The 17,777-nt window shown below is 44.9% G+C and overlaps 1 protein-coding gene across 2 annotated transcripts in view; it reads right to left on the bottom strand.

Annotated features, from left to right (window-relative positions):
* Positions 1-17,777, bottom strand: part of NHS (NHS actin remodeling regulator) — a 321,090-nt gene that overhangs the window by 161,546 nt on the left and 141,767 nt on the right. The window lies entirely within an intron of this gene.

Below are 17,777 nucleotides of genomic sequence, written 5' to 3'. Positions count from 1 at the left end.
CTAGAGAGTGTTTCTGAAGCACCCTTATTTTCCTTTCTGCATGAGCTCTGTGCAAGAGAAGCAGAAAACGAGCGTATGTCCCCCTCCAGCAATGCTGCCTGCCTCTCTGTAGAAGGGGAGCCCACAGTTATCTGTGGCTAAAACCCTCTGTGACTTCTAAGTCACATTCCGATTCATCAGAGGGATCGATTTTCATTTTATTAGTTGCATTAGTTTCTCGAGGTATGTGTTTCTGCCTTGCGTTCAAGACAGTGTTAATTAAGCATTCATTTTTTTGGATGAATGGAATAGGAGTTGAAGACAGGTCAAAATCGCACGATTCTACATGGAGCTTGTAGCATGAGTTAGGCTGAAATGCACTGTGCCCATCCCTTAAATGCATTGGCATATCTGGTGCAAATATGGATAATGTTGTTCTGAGGCTTAAATCAATTCTACTCAGAGTGTACTCTCCAGACCAGCATCACAAGAGAGCTTGTTAGCAATGCACACTTGCTGAATCAGACTCCCAGGGTAAGGCTCAGAAATCTGCAAATCTGCATTTTGTCCAAGCCTTTGATGATTTTATAAAAAGATAAAAATGTATTTGAAAGGCAAAGTGACAGAGAGACAGGCAGAGACAGACAGGCAGACAGACAAACAGACACGGGCAGGAAGAGATATTTGATCTGCTGGTTCACTGACCAAATGCTCACAACGGCCAGGACTAGGTCAGGCTGAAGCCAGAAGCCTGGCACTCCATCTAGGATTCCCGCACAGGGAGCAAGGGCACACATACTTGAACTGTCTTCCGTTCCCATCCCTGATGCATAAGCAGGAAGCTGGATAGGAAGCGGTCCAGCATGGATCAAATCAATGCTCATACAGGATGCAGGCATTACAGGCAGAGGATTAACCCTCTGAACCACAATGTCAATTTCTTCTGATTCTTAAGCACACTAAAGTCTGGTAAGTACTTGTTTATACACACCTACATAATGGATGCATAAAGGTATTAGTAATATATAACTAATAATAGCTATCATTAATTGAAAATATGTGTTAGAAATTATTATTCATATCTCCGCTACTATTTTTTAAAAGATTTATTTTTATTGCAAAGTCAGATGTACACAGAGAAGAGGAGAGACAGACAGAATTATCTTCTATCCGATGATTTACTCCCCAAGTGACTGCAACGGCCGGTACTATGCCATTCTGAAACCAGGAGCCAGGAACTTCCTCCAGGTCTCTCACATGGGTGCAGGTTCCCAAGGCTTTGGGCCATTCTCGACTGCTTTCCCAGGCCACAAGCAGGGAGCTGGATGGGAAGCTGGGCTGCCAAAATTAGAATCGGCGACCATACGGGATTTTGGCACATTCAAGGTGAGGACTTTAGCCGCTAGGCCATGGCACCGAACCCCATATGTCCTTTACTCTTCATAGTAATTGTACAGCTGGATACAATTACTGTATTCACTTCATAGATAAGGAAACTTAGACTTAGAATGATCATAACCTAGAAATGATGGATCCTGTCCTGGAACCCAAGTCTAGTTGCCACAAAGCAGTATAAATCACAGCACTTGCTCTCATGCTTTTCCTCACTCAGTGTGTGTGTATGAGTGTGTCTGTGTATATCTTCATCTCTAACTCTAGCTCCATTTCTGGATTCAGGATTTCCAGAAGGAAGAAAAAACAGTAGTAATCATTTTAGCAAGCCACAATTGCATAGAGAAAGGAAATCATAGAAAATGGCTGGCCACCTCCAGTGTCTCAGGCACTAGTTATAATGACAATTGGGCAAGTTCAAGCATCCTCAGGTCACTGCGGCAGAACTGGTTGGCACCACCATAGTGGCATGCTTGGCGACATCCCTGTTCCTGCTGCCATGGGCCAGAGCCAGGAAGGAAAGCAGCAGTGCCAGGCAGTGATGGCAACCTGCCCCCCGCTCCCAGCGGGTTGCTTTGCCACAGCAGGTCATGCAAGTGACAGAAATGTAAAACTACTTCTTGCAACTGAGAAGCAGGCATGCAAGTACACAGAACCCTGGCAAGGCTCTCCAGACCACTTCAAAAGGCTCTGGGTGCCTAGCATGGGGTGCTGGGAAAGAGGTGTGCATGGAGATGGCTTGTTGTAGGCCCAGATCTCTAATGGAAGTCAGGCAATTAGCATCAGTGACTGATGGGCCAGGAAGACCAAGGCCTTTTTGCTGCCCCTTTTTGAAAGCTTTAGATGCCCCCTCCCCCACCCCCGCTCCCTGCTGGTTTATCAAGGTTTCTTCTTCTCACACATCCTCTATGAAAATTGGGATTATTTACTACTGAAAGGAGCTTACTCAGCTCTTACTGTTTCTTAGAGATTTATGAAAGAAATGTTCTCAAGAGAGAGAAAGTAAGAGCTGAGCAAGGCTGCAAACTCAGGCCAAGTTCCACCGAGGTCTTTTGTGCAAGAAACACAAGTAACACCTCAACCCTGTGTCCATTTTAGGTAAGGGAGTCAGGCTGTGGCACTCATCAGCCTTTGGCTTAAGGAGTGGGTGGGTGTGTCTGCAAGGAATGTGGGTGTAATCTCTTTCAGCTGATGGACAAAGCAGATTCAACAGCCCAAAGGCTGCTCTGGCAAGGTGAGCCATACACTGAATGCCTACCAAACTAGGAGTAGAGGGAAGATCGAAAGAGAATCCCATGGGGATGCACAGAGCATCTATATTCCTCAATTTCTACACCTTATCTTATGTTTTAGTAACACAGGATTAGTGCTTCCTGTGAATTTAGCGTCACTATTATCATTCTCCACATTTAATTACTATCCAGCCATATAATGGGGTATGGGATTGTGCTCACTCCCATCAAGTTACTTAGCTGTTCACCTCTAAAATGAACCTGTGAGGATGATGGAAGATAAACGCCAACTCCGTCTCCTCCAGAGGAAAGGATGAAGAGATCTGTCCACTACAACATTCTGTTAATCTACAGAAGTCTTGTCCTGAACTAGCCACCTTCAAACATGGCTCTGAAGTCAAACTTTCTGGGTTTAAAACCCAGCTCTGCTACTTAACTCCAGGCAAGGTGCTTAACCTCTCTGTGCATCAGTTTTCTCATCTGTTAGATGGAGCAGTAGCCACCTACTAGCGTTGTGGAGAAGGCTACATACATGAGTTGTTGGCTCAAGCGACCCCCGAAGCCAAAGAGCATACAGTTAATGCTTGACCAGTGTGCATTCTAAGGATCGCAGTGATGCTCATTATTTTCAGCTTCTTTGGAAATGCATTTTGTTTTTCCCTAACGGGCATTCAGAGAACTGAAATAAAGTTTCCAAAGTTTTTCAGAGGCCTGATTTTGTTAAATGCAGGGTGTACATTTCTGTTCCTATCTGTTCCTTCCTGCCCACCCTTTGCCTACAACCAATGCCAAATGTCCTATAGTCTTGGTCTCATCAGTTTCTCCCTCAGTCTGGCATTTCACCTTGCCAAATGCCAGTTACACACACAGACTTCAGATCTGACTGTTCTGGCACTGACCACTGTAGTTTTCATCACTTACAGTCTGTTTCTTCCTGGTGGCAAATCTTTTCATTCTAAAGAACCCAAGTCAAGGCCCAGATGTATAAGAAGTCCTGTGATAGTCACTTATCATTCCAAAAGCAGCAGGCTGTGTGATGGCTGCAGGCCAGATTGAAACTTCAGTGACTCGGCTGCTGTGGAAGTCCTGAACTAAAGGGCAAGTGTGTGTGTGCACGCATTCCAGGTAGAACATCTGCCTGTGGCTTCCTTTCTTCCCCCACGCAACCTGTCTTGTTTGGGGCCACCTCCTACATGCATGGCAGGTCCATCATTCCCTGACTCACAGCCACTCTGACAACAAGCCAGCCTGACATTCAAATAGAGCCCAGGCAAGGTGCTTTACCTTTACAGCTTTCTGTTCTAACATTGAGAATGAAGGAGTCAGAGTAGATGCAGCCAGAAAGACCATCAGCTGACAGATGAAGAAATGGCACAAACCTGAACTTAGAAGCCAAGGAGAAGTTCATAGTCCTGACCCTGGTCCCTCTGTCTGTGTGTCTGTCTGTCTCTTTCTCTTTTCTCTGTGAAACAGGCAAAGGCCACAATCTCTGGGGATGCTTCATCCTTCACCAGATGGGGGCAATGGTGGCTTCCCCAGGTGGGTTGAGCAGGAAACCCTCCTGCTCATGGCTAGCTCTGCAATTCTTCCTTCCTGTGGATGTGCTGGGAACAGCTTCCCTTTTGTTTTTCCCTCTGATCCCCATCTGCTCAGCAACTGCCCAAATTCAATTCAGGCGTCGCATGCCCCCAGCCTCCAGTCAGTCATTGTCTCCTAGGAATCACTCCAATCCCCGCAAACAAAGGCCCTCAAATCTCAGTAAGCCTCTGACATTAGCCTGACGGGCCAGGAAGCTAAGTAGGACCATGCTCACACTCGCCTCTTTGCAACCCTTTGGCTGTGCTGACCTCTGCCTAACCCCCAAATGCAATACACCCCTCTGGCACCAGCAGGCCACATGCCACATGGCCTGGTGGACTTAGCCACTTCACTAAGTCAACGTGCCATCTCCATTCTTCCGTGGACCTAATGTCCTCAATTTTGGGGTTCATTTCGGTACTTTTACAGAAATAATCCCTGGCCAGGTCTGGTTCATGACAAGTTGATCTGACCATAAGGGGAGCACAGCCAGGACTTGGAACTTCTCTCTGCTTGGGACAGACTAGGAAACCCCTTACTGGAAATTTCTCAGCTTCATGATTTGGTTCTAATTCCCTTTGCTTTCCCTTCTTCTTGCAAAGAGAATCTGTTTTCTCTGAGGTGCAGATGTGCCTGTGGAAACCTGTAATTATAGGTTCATTGTACCTGGAATCAAATTTAAAGACAAAGCTCCCCTCTCTTTGAGGTGCTTCTGAAAAGAGCATGGGTGGCTAGTTTTGCTGACTCCAAAGCCTAACAGAACAGTGAGATGAACTATCTACTAAAAACCTGAAGGATGACATTATACGTGCCTGAAACATGGGAAGAAAATACTTTACTTCTTTTTTGGACTGTTCTTTGTCTTGCTTAGACATGACCAGAGTCTTGTCTTTCTTTTGTATCTACCAAGTCTTTTCTGCTATTTCAATAAGATTTATGACTCATACTTCAATTTACCTGCACAGTTCGATCACTTTATAGAAAATCAAGGTTGGAATTCCCCTAAACTTTCCTTCCTAGAAACTCAAAGCTCACTACACAGCAGCATGCTCTTCAAGTGCCTTCTGAGAATGGAAAATAAATCTTTGCAAAGAATCATTCTCAAAGGTTTTGTGCAGTCAATAGGAATAACTTGTTGATTAGTTAGTACAGTATACATTTATGGAAAGTTCCTTACATGCCAGATGGTGGCTAGCTATGTGGCACAAATGAGATCAATTTCCCCCATCCTTTAGGAACATTTTAAAAATATTTTCTTTAAGAAAAAGTAGCAATTTTTCAGGCTCTTTAATTTTTCTGTAAGAAACAAAATGAATGATGGTGGCTCCAGATCATATTAATAGCTTAATAAATGGCTCAGGCATGAATCAAAAGTTTGGCTCTGCAGAGGACAAAGCGAACCTTCCAGAATATACTCCTTTTCTCCATATTCTACTTGTAGGTCTGTGACAAGACACAGAGAAGCAGAGACATCATAATCTAAAGATGAGCTTGCTCTCAGAAAGAGCCAGTGTTCAGTGCGCATGTCTGTCTGAATGTAAGCTTGAAATGGCACCACCAAGTGCAAATGCAGAAAAGCTCTGTCTAATCATTAAAGGGGAAACTTGCTCAAGGACTTTAGGGAAGCAGAGGGACTAGATTACCTGTTGTCTTCAAGTCAGTGGTTATTTCTGCCATCACAGAATCTATTGGAGAGATACCATACAGCACTCCCCTTCCAAGGCGAAATGTGCAATGGCAGGTACTGTTCCATGTCTGATGTGTAGCTGATAATCTAGTCATAGAATGTCAAAACTTTCAAACAGCATAAATGATCTGTTCACAGATACTGCCTACAGATAGTGCTGCCCCTGCAGACATTTGGTTGGGAGAGCCCCTATTAGTAGACAGCCAAAGATGGCAGGTGATCAGGAATGCTCAGTTCATCCTGCACAACAAATTGCTAATCCTCTGAAACCTCCATTTGTACACTGGTTGAAGTCACCAATGACCTTCAAGGGATCTGAAGAAAAAAAGTCAATTGCCCAACGTCACTGGCAATGGTGGCGCCTAAGTTATGCCGTCTTTACATTGTATTTTAGGGAATGAGACCATGTCTTTTTGTTGGTTTGATGGTTTGTTTCTGGAAACTCTGAAATCTGGCCTTAGTATAGACAGAGTCCCCTACAAGCCAATCCTGAGACAAGGATACAAATGCAAGTAGTATGTTTAAGAGATGATGCTACAAAGCATAGTTGCCTTCACAGGGAAGAGAAGGCAACCACAGGATAGATTATCAAACAGCTTTCCACCAAGGTCAGTGAAAATTCTATCTTGTTGGCTAATTCTGGGGATTATTGTAGAAGAGAACTCAGGGTTGCTTCCTATGAAGAGTCAGGAGTATGGAGCATTCATCATCCAAGTCGCATCCCTCCCTGGTTGAAGCTATTTCCAGGAGCATTTGTCACCAGGCCCTTCTGGTCTGTCCTTACTCAAGGCTGAGAGTAAAGCACAGACAGAGAACTGTGGCAGCATGTAGTAGGGCACTGTCTAGCTGTACACTGGCAATAGCATCCATGTGAGCTGCAAAGATGTAAACTGAACATGAATTCAGTGACTTATTTAGTTCATGGACTTCTTTCGCATTTGCCTCTATGAGCAAAATAGTTTATATAATTAAATTTGGACCTCCACAACAGCTTTGGCCAAAGAGTTCTCGTGAAGCCACAAAACCTAGATAGTTGCCATTTACAGGACTGCTAGAGCTATAACTGTACCAATTATGTTTCTCTTTGAAGTGATTGCTGTTTTCTAAGCCCCAGTCCCTAAGTTTCTCAACAGAAGAACAGCAGCACCCAAAACATCTGCCAAAGGTCATCAAGGTATGCTAAGCCCACTGTGGTCTGGGCAGAGTGAGCAAAGGCAACCATGGGCCTCATTTCCCAAGAGCCAAAGCTCCAGGCTCCCCTGGCCACAATGGCCTCCTTGTGATCCTTTACAGGAAGCGACCTCCAACATTCTGTCACCAAAATATGATTTTCTGTTCATGAAATCCATGGTCTCAATTCTATTAATTGCTTGTGAAGAGCCGTCATCACCTGCCCAGGCATCATGAGGATACCGTGGGGAAGGCATATTAATGTGAGGGCGCACACACAAATACACACAAAATGAACCCTCAGCATCCACAGGAGCCTTTCTTCCTTTTAGTATGTGAGACAACTTGTCACCAAAGACAGAGAACAAATATCACACTCACAGACTCCTTTAATTTGGTCATATAATTATTTCTGCTAAGTACTGACAAGACTTTCACCCACAAAATGCATATTAATGGGAAGAGAAGAGAAACCATTTATTCAACATACTGTTAGATATTCTGGTAGTTATGCCACTTACTCTTCAAGCCAGCTTTCAGACTAGACATGACCCTTCACCCCATAGGACAGGCCATGAAACAGATAGAGAGGATGCAGAGCCTGCCCGAGGTCATAGGACTCAAGAGGCTTTATCAGGAAGCAAACCCAATGCTCTAGGATCCAAGGCCATGGCCTTGAACAGCAAGCCTGCCTGTCTTCCTAGCATTCAGACTCCCCAATTGCTTTAAACATATTTTAAGCCCACAATTTTAGATAACAAGTATCCTTAAAACTGAAGAAATCCAAAAATAATACATAAAGTACTTAGGGTCATAAACATTGACTCATATACTTGAGAAAATTTGATAGACAGCCATGGACAATGTTCTTTGCTTTCCAATGATGCCACAGAACTTTAGGGTGGTGGGCATCAGCAGACACCTGCCAGCAACATGCAACATAACAGGCTTTTTTTGGTGACAGTTGTTTATTATAGAAATGGTGCAGAGGTCTTTAGTAGGCACTGCCCTCCAGTTCTAACAGCCATCCCAACAATGGACTCTGAGTCTCTATATCAAAGGCACTGTGCTAAGTTCTCTACATAATATCATTTTATTTAATGTTCCCCATATCTCCCAAGGCAGATATAATTGTACCCATTTCATGAGTGAGGAAACTGAAGGTCAGAGAGGTAGGGAAACAGGCCCAAGTTGCCACTAGCGAGCATCAGGGTCAGGATTTGAGCCCAGGCTAGCAGTTAGTTTACCTCAATTGCCGTGTTGCAGCCCCTTCCCTGGTCCAGGCTCTTTCTCAACAAGATTGGTATTTTCATTGAAAGACCAAGATGTTACACACCCTGTTTGGGAGAAACGTGGTACAATATGGCTCATGGCAACATCTTAAGCTCTCTCTGAATTTGCTCCTGCCTTTGTCAAACAGAAAGTCTTCTCAGCTCCCCATGTGGAATGTGGAGATTGATATTCAGTGCAAAGCACGCTTCTGCTAGCTATCTTCCAAAATGTTCCTAAATTCCTCACTAAGCTCTCCAGGTGCCTGCTCTCTACCTTCTCCTCTCTTGAGAGGAGCAACTGTTTCATTCATCTCTGCTTCCTAGGACTCCAATCTGGTACCCAGCACATAATCAGACTGAGGAAGTGTACATCGATGGATTGATTCATTTACATAGAAATGGCTTCCTTCCCTTTGTCCTAATTAAAGCCAGGGCAAAGAAGCTTTCTGACCTCGACGGCCCATTCATGCTATCAATTATCAAAACATTCAGAGATGATTTTGTATATATTTATCTCATTTTAAAAAAATGAAATGGCTAAAGATGTGGAGGGGAGTCTCTTTTTCATTTTCCAGTATAAACATTTAGGATACCTGTATCCCCCTACTTTCCCCAAATCGGGCAGATACCCCCTTGAGGTAAAGATGGTGTGCAGCACTGTATAGATACAAAGGATGTCATGGGCTTCAACAACAAGTACATATTGGAGGCAGGAGTTTTGCACAGCAATTCAAGTCTCAATGGCTCCACTTCGGATCTAGCTCCCTGATAATGGCCTGAGAATATCAGAAGAATATGGTCCAAATGCTTATGCCCTGACATCCATGTGGGATATCCAGATGAAGCTCCTGACTCCTACCTTTGGTACCATATAGCACTACCATTGTGGTCATCTGGGAAGTAAACCAGTGAATGGAAGATTTCTCTCTCCTCTCCTCTCACTTCCTCTCATTCCGCCTCTCTTTTCTCTCCTCTCCTCTGCTCTCTTCTCCCTCTTTCTCTCCCTCTCTTCTCTCTTTTTTCTCCTTCTCCCCCTCTCTTCTTCTCTCTGCTACTCTGACCTTCAAAATAAATAAATACATTTTTCAAAAAGGAAAGATACATTGTATACATCCTGTTTCCTTCTCTGAGGATGCAGCAGTCAACACAACACAAATGAATCAGATCTCTGTTCCATGAAATTATAGTCGCTGAGGGAGACACAGACTTACTCAGTCATAGCACTTGGGATATCTAATAGCAAATGACAAAAGCACTAAGAACGGAAGAAGGTAGCTAGATAACAAACAGAAATCACCAGTTCAAAAAGGTCAGAGAAGCTCTTCCAGGAGAGGCTTCAGGAGCAACTGGAAGAAGGTACATAATAGGCGAAATGGGCAGAGTAGAGAATTTCAGCTCATGCAAAGGCCCTGTGGAGACCTTAAGGTAAGTAGGAAGTCAGAGGCAAAGCAGGGCCCACCTGAGGTACTCTCAGGGTTTGCTCAGGATTGTGGGCCAGGATCTGAGAGATACTATGAAAGAGCTGAAGCAGTGTTGGAGGAGGGAACAGAACAATAGTGGGGGAGACTCTGGAAAGTTCACCAGGATGAGGGTAGGAAGCGGCTAAAGAAACACAACAGAGGGCAGCAGGAGAGCACTTGGAGGATGCTGTGGGAGATGATGGGGGCTTGGCCCAGACTACTGGTTGTCAGGGTTGGAAGGGACAAAAAGTATTTGAGAACCAGTTGGGAAATGAATAACCCTGGTGATAACACGGATGTCGGGATGTGGGGATGAAGCAGAGAGGGGCACACAGGGAGCTGGTGAGCTAACTGGGAATACCACTGACAAGCTGCTGAAAAGGGAGGCATAGCAGGGTAAACATGGGCTTAGGAGCACATGAGGAAGTGGGAGAGAGGCGGAAGTAGGAGGGGTCAGGAAAAAGTGGAAAGAGGGAGGGGATCAAGGGCATGGGGAGCTGGGCTACTGTGGAGGGCTCACATCCTGACTTCCTCACACACATAGGAGGAAGTCAGGGGCCCTGCTACTGCATTGGTCCTGGTGTATGCTCTTCCACTGCAGCATCAGCATCCATAGGGAACCCATTAGAAATGTAGATTATAGGACCCTGGTCCAGACCTGGTGTATTCAAAACCCTGGGGCTAGGGCCCAGCACCTGTGTTTGCACAAGATTGTTACAGGAGGCCATTCTGAGGCATGCTCAACTTGCAGATCATGGCTGAGTTCATGGCTGTGTTAAACAGCAACCTCTGAGTCAGTGGATCAGTGGTAGTCTCCTGATTCTGCATTTCCAGCTAGCTCCCAGGGGGACATAGTGCTAGTTCAAATACTACAGAGTAGCAAGGTCCAAGTCATCCACTCTCCTCAATCCAAATAGTGAAGAGGCTCTCCACCTGCTAGCTGGTGAAAAATAAGGCTGGTGGCACTCAGCACAAGGCCAAACCATCTTCGCTCCAGCAACCTGAGAAAGGGTGCTCCCCTTGACCAAATTTCCTCCATGTGAAACACAGTACAGACATCCTGCTCAGCAGGGCTGGAAAATGCAGGGAACTGATAAAAACAGACAGCCCCCATCCAACTACCCAGCTGCAAAAAGAGAAGTGTGGATTTGAATCCAGACATCACTGGATATGTTTGCTGAAGCTCACTTTCAAGTTCTCCTCGAGCTATTTTTTTTTAAAGATTTATTTTTATTATTTTTTCACTGGAAAGGCGGATATACAGAGAGGAGAGACAGAGAGGAAGGTCTTCCGTCCGATGATTCACTCCCCAAGTGAGCGCAACGGGCCGATACTATGCCGATCCGAAGCCAGGAGCCTCTTCCGGGTCTCCCACGCGGGTGCAGGTTCCCAAAGCTTTGGGCTGTCCTCGACTGCTTTCCCAGGCCACAGGCAGGGAGCTGGAAGGGAAGCGGGGCTGCTGGGATTAGAACCGGCGCCCATATGGGATCCCGGGCGTGCAAGGCGAGGACCTTTAACCACTTGCGCCACCGCGCCGGGCCCCATCGAGCTATTTTTTAAATGATGAGCAGGAGGTTGGAGTTGCTGCAGGGAAAGCATCTTTGTTTTTTCTTCTTTTTGGCTCAAAAGTAGAAGAAAGAAAAATGGAAGCCCCCTTGGCTGCCATGGAAGAAGCAAAAGCCACAAGGCAGCACGTACATCTAGAGAGGCTCAAAGCAAAGTGAAAGGTGTGTGTCAACGGGGGACAGCAGAGCGGAAGACAAACAATGCTAGGCGACATGATGCAGCTCAGTTTTAGCCAAAATGAGTTTAGCTTATGGACTCCACACTGTCACATTCCAGACATGAAATCTCCAACTAAGATAAAGCATTTGATCTCTCTCTTGGGATGAACTGAATTCTGAATACTCTTTCATGATCTTTAACAGTGACTGTGAAGTGGGTTTTATTTGTTTGTGTGTTTATTTAGAAAAAATGTGCAAAAGTGGCAAGAACTGAATAAATAATTCAGACACTGAGTTGAAGTCTGTGTGGACTCTGGGCAGCTTGGTTTCATTTCTGTCTCATACTATTGTCTGCACTGGGAATGTGGAAGGAAAGCAATTTTTTCCCCTGGAAAAACAGTGTGTCAGCTCTCTTTGCCAGCTTTGGTGACACTAAAGGCACTGCAGTGTTAGCCAAACTGGAGCCAAGTGAAGCTCAAACACTCCTGAGCAGGCACCCAACTGCCCAGTGCATCTGACGCGCTCATTCCCCATTTCGCCTGCACTTCTCACTTGACAGTTCTTTGTCCAGGCTCGCGCATTTTCCTGTGGTTCCCACACAGGCACGCTCATGGCTGCTTTAGCTGCATTGCTCAGCTGCTTGACACATAATAAAGGGATCCATTCCCAGCTAAATCAAGCCTTCTGTTGAAGTGTTTTCCCTGGAAAATACAGCAGCTTCTAATGAAATAACTCAATGAGCAGCAGGAAGGGATAATGTGAAAATTAGAGCATCATTTCAACTTACACAGCACCCTTCTTGACAAGCAGCCCATGATCACTGATAGACTTCGGAAAACCAAGCAGCAGCACCTTCTCACCGAGTTGTAGGGAAAAAAAGAAAGAATGGAGGAAGGAGGACAGCAAGGCAAAAAATAGCCCCATGGTCTAAGTGTGGTTTCCAAAAGAATATTTCAAAAGAAATGGCAACAGGCACATAAGATGTCTCCATATTTATGGGGTCATATGTTATGTTTTGATATACGTATACATCGTATGATGTTTAACTAGGGTAAATAGATCTAACTCTTTAAAAATTTACCATTTCTTATAGTAAAAACATCTAGAACCTCTATTTTATAATTTGTTTTTAATAGGCAATTACAGTGTATTAAAATGAATGCAGTCACCATACGGTGCAGCAGAACCCCAAAACTCGCTGCTTGTCTGCAGCTCTAGGCCTAGTAACTGTGAATCATCTCTTCCCCTCTCTTTCCCCTCTCTTTCTTATATACTGAGCAGGAGTAGGGCAAGGCCATGTACCAGACAGCAAAGTTGCCCTCACGGAAGTGAGGGTGAGAAAAGCAATGGAAAGTTAAAAGAAAGTGCAAAAAAGTAGAGAGAGTACAAGCTGGAGGGAGACTTAAGAGCTCTGCCGGGGACCTCTTCAGCCCTGTCTATTCCTGCTCAGCATCTTGGGCTGGCCCTCAAGATGGTTCCACCTACCCCAGAAAGATACAATGAACGTGTCCAAAGCTGAAAACCACTGCACAGACAGCAAAGCAGCTCTCAAGCAACACCAAGGACCCACACTGCTCGTACGGAGATTGAAAGTGTGAGAGCGTGGGCAAGCCCAAGCTACCAGCATCTACCCCAAAGCTGCCTGCCTCAGCCCTTGCCTCCCAATGCCTGGTCTCCACAGCAGTCGGGTGGTTGTGACGGAATACTTTCCTTATGAAAAAGGATGGTGGCCCAAGGCTACCTAACTTTCCCAAATATGACAAACCTGTAACATTCCAAGGAAATCAAATATTTATAAATATTTGAGAAATGAGACAGTTGCAGTACAACATAGTTATGTTTCCTTGAAGTGAGAGTGTTTTAATTCATTCTTTCCTTTTTTTTTTTAAAGCCAGCAACCCAACCTAAAGCCACACAGTCAGTCTTTGAAGAAGGAGCAACTTAGTCATCACTCACCCTTGAGAACTGGCTCCTCTGAGAGCAGTCAGAGAAGAGCTGCCAGCAAGATCGCCTCAGGGAAGACCCTGCATGGCTGCCACCCAAAGCTAGTGGGAGTTCTGCGGCGACTGCATGCTGACATGACCCAGTTACTCATGGGTACTCAAGGACTCGAGGGGCAGTAGCATCCTTGAGGAACATTTTTCTCCTTTGGCAGGTGTAGTTATTTAAAGGTAGGCATGACAGAACAAATACTAGACACCAGAACAGCCCACTTAAGGGAGGAGACAGGAGGAGGCGCACGGGAAGTGGAAGTCTCTTGCCAGAAGCAGGCCCTGTGCTAGACCAGGGGCGGTCCTCCCAGCGGAGCTAGTGACATTTGAAGCTGCGAATTGGAGGAGATTTAGCAGTATTCTTGGCGTCTCACCACGAGACATTCCCCCCGCTGGCAGCTGCAGCAACCCAAAGTGTCTCCAGACATCACCCCACATCTCCCAGGAGAAAGGGCAGAGGCACAGGCTTACCACTCTCCGCTGCCCTAGACAATAGGCATAGAAACAAAACAAGTCACCAGGCAGGGATGGATCTGGGGGTGAGGGGTGGAGGTTAGGCGTGCAGAGGGAAGAATAAAAGAAAGAAAACTAAGAAAGGGCAGGACTCTGAGAACAGCTTTTGGGCTTCTGTCAGTAAAATCAAACCTAACCTGGAGATCAAATTGAGGCAGTCACCCAACCCCAGCACTGCTCTGTACTATGGGTCCCTTTGAAGGGAGCAACATATTTTACAAGCAGCCAAAGGGGCAGTGAAGCCTATTACAAATACAGTGTCTTGCGGCTTAGAAGATAGCTTATCAAACTTACTTTAAGAATTCAAAGAGGTAGGGAAAAAAACCCAAATGCTACCCATGAATGCTCCCTTTTTGAAGCCTGAAGACTAACAAAACTTCCTGTCAACACAATGGGGCCTGAAGTTATTAAAGCAAAACGGAGCACTCCTTCTATTGTTTCTGCTTTTACTCCTCAGAGGAGTTTTCCTCTAGACACACATATAAACAACCTGGGATTGGTTCATGCTAACTGCATGGGGCTTGGTCCAGTGGCAGAAGTGGAAGCTGTTCAAACTAGAAAATGGTGGTGAAGGGCAAAGAGATGCAAAAATACATGGGGTTGAGAAAGAGCCCTCTACCTGCTTCCAGCCAACAGGGATGGCCTATTCTCCCCGGCATTTGATATCAGCCATTGGACTGCCCCTGCCTTTCCCTCCCAACCCACCCTGGGTGCCTTGAAGGGGAAGATGGAGGCAAGCTGGTGGGGCCCACCTGCTTGTTCTCTGTCTCCAGTCCAGTCAGCCACAGGAAAGTCAAGTGTACACAACAAAGGCCATGGCAGAGTGCCTCCAAGGCACCAGGGCACTTAATAAAGACTACCTCAGTAAACACAGAAAATGTCTTGAGAAAACACAATTTTTCACACCTGGGTACCCCCTTTATTACAGACTCCAGTTTAACAATAACCCACCAGGCCATGACTTTACCTCAGAAACAAACCTAACAGGGTGAACTTGTCAGACATATGCATACATCTACCCACCCCTGGCTCCTGTGTGTTGGGGGGTGGGGTGGGAGAGGTGGAGGAATCAGAGCCTCTTTAAACTTTGTTTCTTTTGAAAGACACAGGCACAGAGATCTCCTATTTGCTGGTTTATTCCTCCAAATGCCAGGCACAGCCTGGGAAGTGGCAGGCCAGGCTAGACCAAAGCAGGATCGAGGAACTAAATGCAAGTTTCCCACATGGGTTGCTGGGTTGTTATCACTTTGCTGCACGTTAGTAGACAGTTTGAATCAACACACAAGCTGAAGTACTCCACAAAATTCCCACCCTTTTAGCTTCACTTCCAAGCAAGAATTGGGGACCTTAAGTCACATAGCCATTCATGACAACACCAACATTACAGAGTCCTTGTTGCACTCCAGTTCAAAGCACTGTACATTGACTAGCTCGTTAAATCCAAACTGAAGTCTTACCTGTAATTTTTGCAATTATAAATTACCTGTAACTATTTTCTTCCTCCCCTACAAAATCTCCTAAATCCAGAAACATGCATAAAACTCACAGGCAATCACATACTTAGTTGGCATCTGTGCTAGATTATAAAAATGGCACAGGGTTGCTGCAGTGGCTCCACAGGCTAATTCTCTGGCTTGCAGAGCTAGCATCCAACATGGGCACAGATCTTAACCCCAGCTGTTCCACTTGCATCCAGCTCCCTGTTTATACCCTAGGAAAGCAATGGGAAATGCTAAACCACTGCAGCCATTTGGGAAATGAACCAGCAGATGCAATCAATCAATCCATCAATCTCTCTCCCCTTCTCTCTGTAAATCTACCTTTCAAATGAAAAATAAATAAATCTTAAAAAAAAAATGGTCCCAATCATTCTCCTTCCAACATCAGCACCCCTTTGCAATGATACTCTGCACACACTCGCATAGTCTTGAATCTAGGTTTGGTTCTGTGACTATCTTGGCCATGACAATGCAACATATATAGTACTATCTATATCCTCAGCCTGCATCCCAAAAGTCTGGCACACTTCTGCTCCTCACATATTCAAAACCCTGGGATTCCCACAGGAAGCAGCCTCACTTGGTCCACTGGAAGGTGAGAGAACACTGTCAAGGCCAGCTCACATGAACCAGTCTCAACTGACTTGCTGCCTGGCTGTATGGACACTAGGCCCAAGCTAGACCAACCACACACTAGATACATATTTTTTGCTTTTAGCCATTAAGTCTTGGAGCAATTTGCTTCCTAGAAAAGGTGTAACATTCAGAGCATTAACTGTACTTTCTTACCTAGTCATTCTCCAAGTGTTATGCAGTGTTTCTAAGTTATGTTACTGCTCCACAAACTTACTGTCTTTTCTTCCTCACTTCTGTGTGTGTACACATATGTACATTGCAAGGAACACATGCTTAGGGAAAGACTGTTCTAAATCACTCATCACAGAAGTAACTAGCATTTGCTCATTTGTAGGTTTTATGGAAAACAGCTGCTTTTCCTTCATGTCCACTTACAGCATTTGCTGCTGTTCTGAGAACCGTTACCTTAATAGGAACCGTAACACGCAGTGTTACAGCAATGCAGGATGGCTGAGAAACCCAAAAAATCCCCCTTCCTCCTTTGTTCCCACTATGGGCTTTAAAGAACTATTTGAAAAGGCAAAATTAACAAGCAAGAATGTAACATTCTAGTCCTAGTAAAACAAGTCAGAGGTCCCCATATTGAAGCCTATTTTGTAAACAGGTAAGGGTTTACTCTGAGTTTAAGGCTTCTGAGGTTAAGGCTTCATTCTGAGTCAAAATCAATAATCCAAAAACAACAATAACAACAAAAATACCACCAAAATTCCAAGCAATGTGTTGACTGCCTCAACTCTCCAAAAAAGAACTTCCACACAAGTATTCTGAAACATTCCTGGAAACTCACATTTTACTGACTTCACGTGCTTCCAACAGCTGGCTTTCCTTTTGCCGAGTTTGAACAAGCTCTTTTCGTGCCGCCCTGCTTCTGAAGGGCTCACGCGGAGAGTGGGAAGGCGTGTGGGTGTGATCAAAGTTCTCTTGCTCAACACCATGGAAGAGATCCAGGTGTAACTTGCCTACAAATGCCACAAAATAAATTATAACATATATGACCCCAAATCTACACCTTTCTGGTATAGCATTTAAATGGTTATTCAAAAACCACCTTGTAAACAATCAGTTATTTCCAAAAAGAGGTGCTGCCTGTGTCAAAGCAGACATCCAACAAGCTGGGACTGCTTCAAAAGAGCTGTTAGTCAGGGGCTGAGGAGGACAAGTGCTTCCGCCTTGTGAGCTGAGCTCCCAAGCTTGCAGGTGTGGCTGTGCCTCTCTGCATAACCAATGACTACTTGGGACTACAAATATAGAATGGATGATAAATGAAATCATTACAGTAAATAGTTAGGCAAGCCATAATTATCAATAAATGTTACAATGAGGATGTTTGAGGAGGAGGAATGGGATGTTTATACAACACTGAAATATCTTCCTATCAGCTACACTTGGTCATTAGGAGAGGACAAGGAGCAACTGCAAAGACATCACCTGAACTAAGTGATCAAACTTGACCTCGCCAATGACAGGTAATCCCAACATGGGAAAGAGCAAAGCAATTACAGCATATATATAGAAGTCCGGCCCCAAGTGCAAAAATGTAATGTAAATGTGAAAAACGTCAGAGAAACTAAAATTATAAGACATTTTATAAAATAACTGCATGCTTGAAAAAAGGTCAAGGTCATAAAGACAAAGGAAGACTTGC

The sequence above is a fragment of the Ochotona curzoniae genome, unplaced genomic scaffold, assembly GCF_017591425.1.
Source record: "Ochotona curzoniae isolate NIBS_2020 unplaced genomic scaffold, NIBS_Ocur_1.0 contig_1274, whole genome shotgun sequence".
Classification (NCBI taxonomy): domain Eukaryota; kingdom Metazoa; phylum Chordata; class Mammalia; order Lagomorpha; family Ochotonidae; genus Ochotona; species Ochotona curzoniae.
Note: the sequence above shows the minus strand (reverse complement) of the source record. Positions and strands in the feature narration are given on the sequence as shown.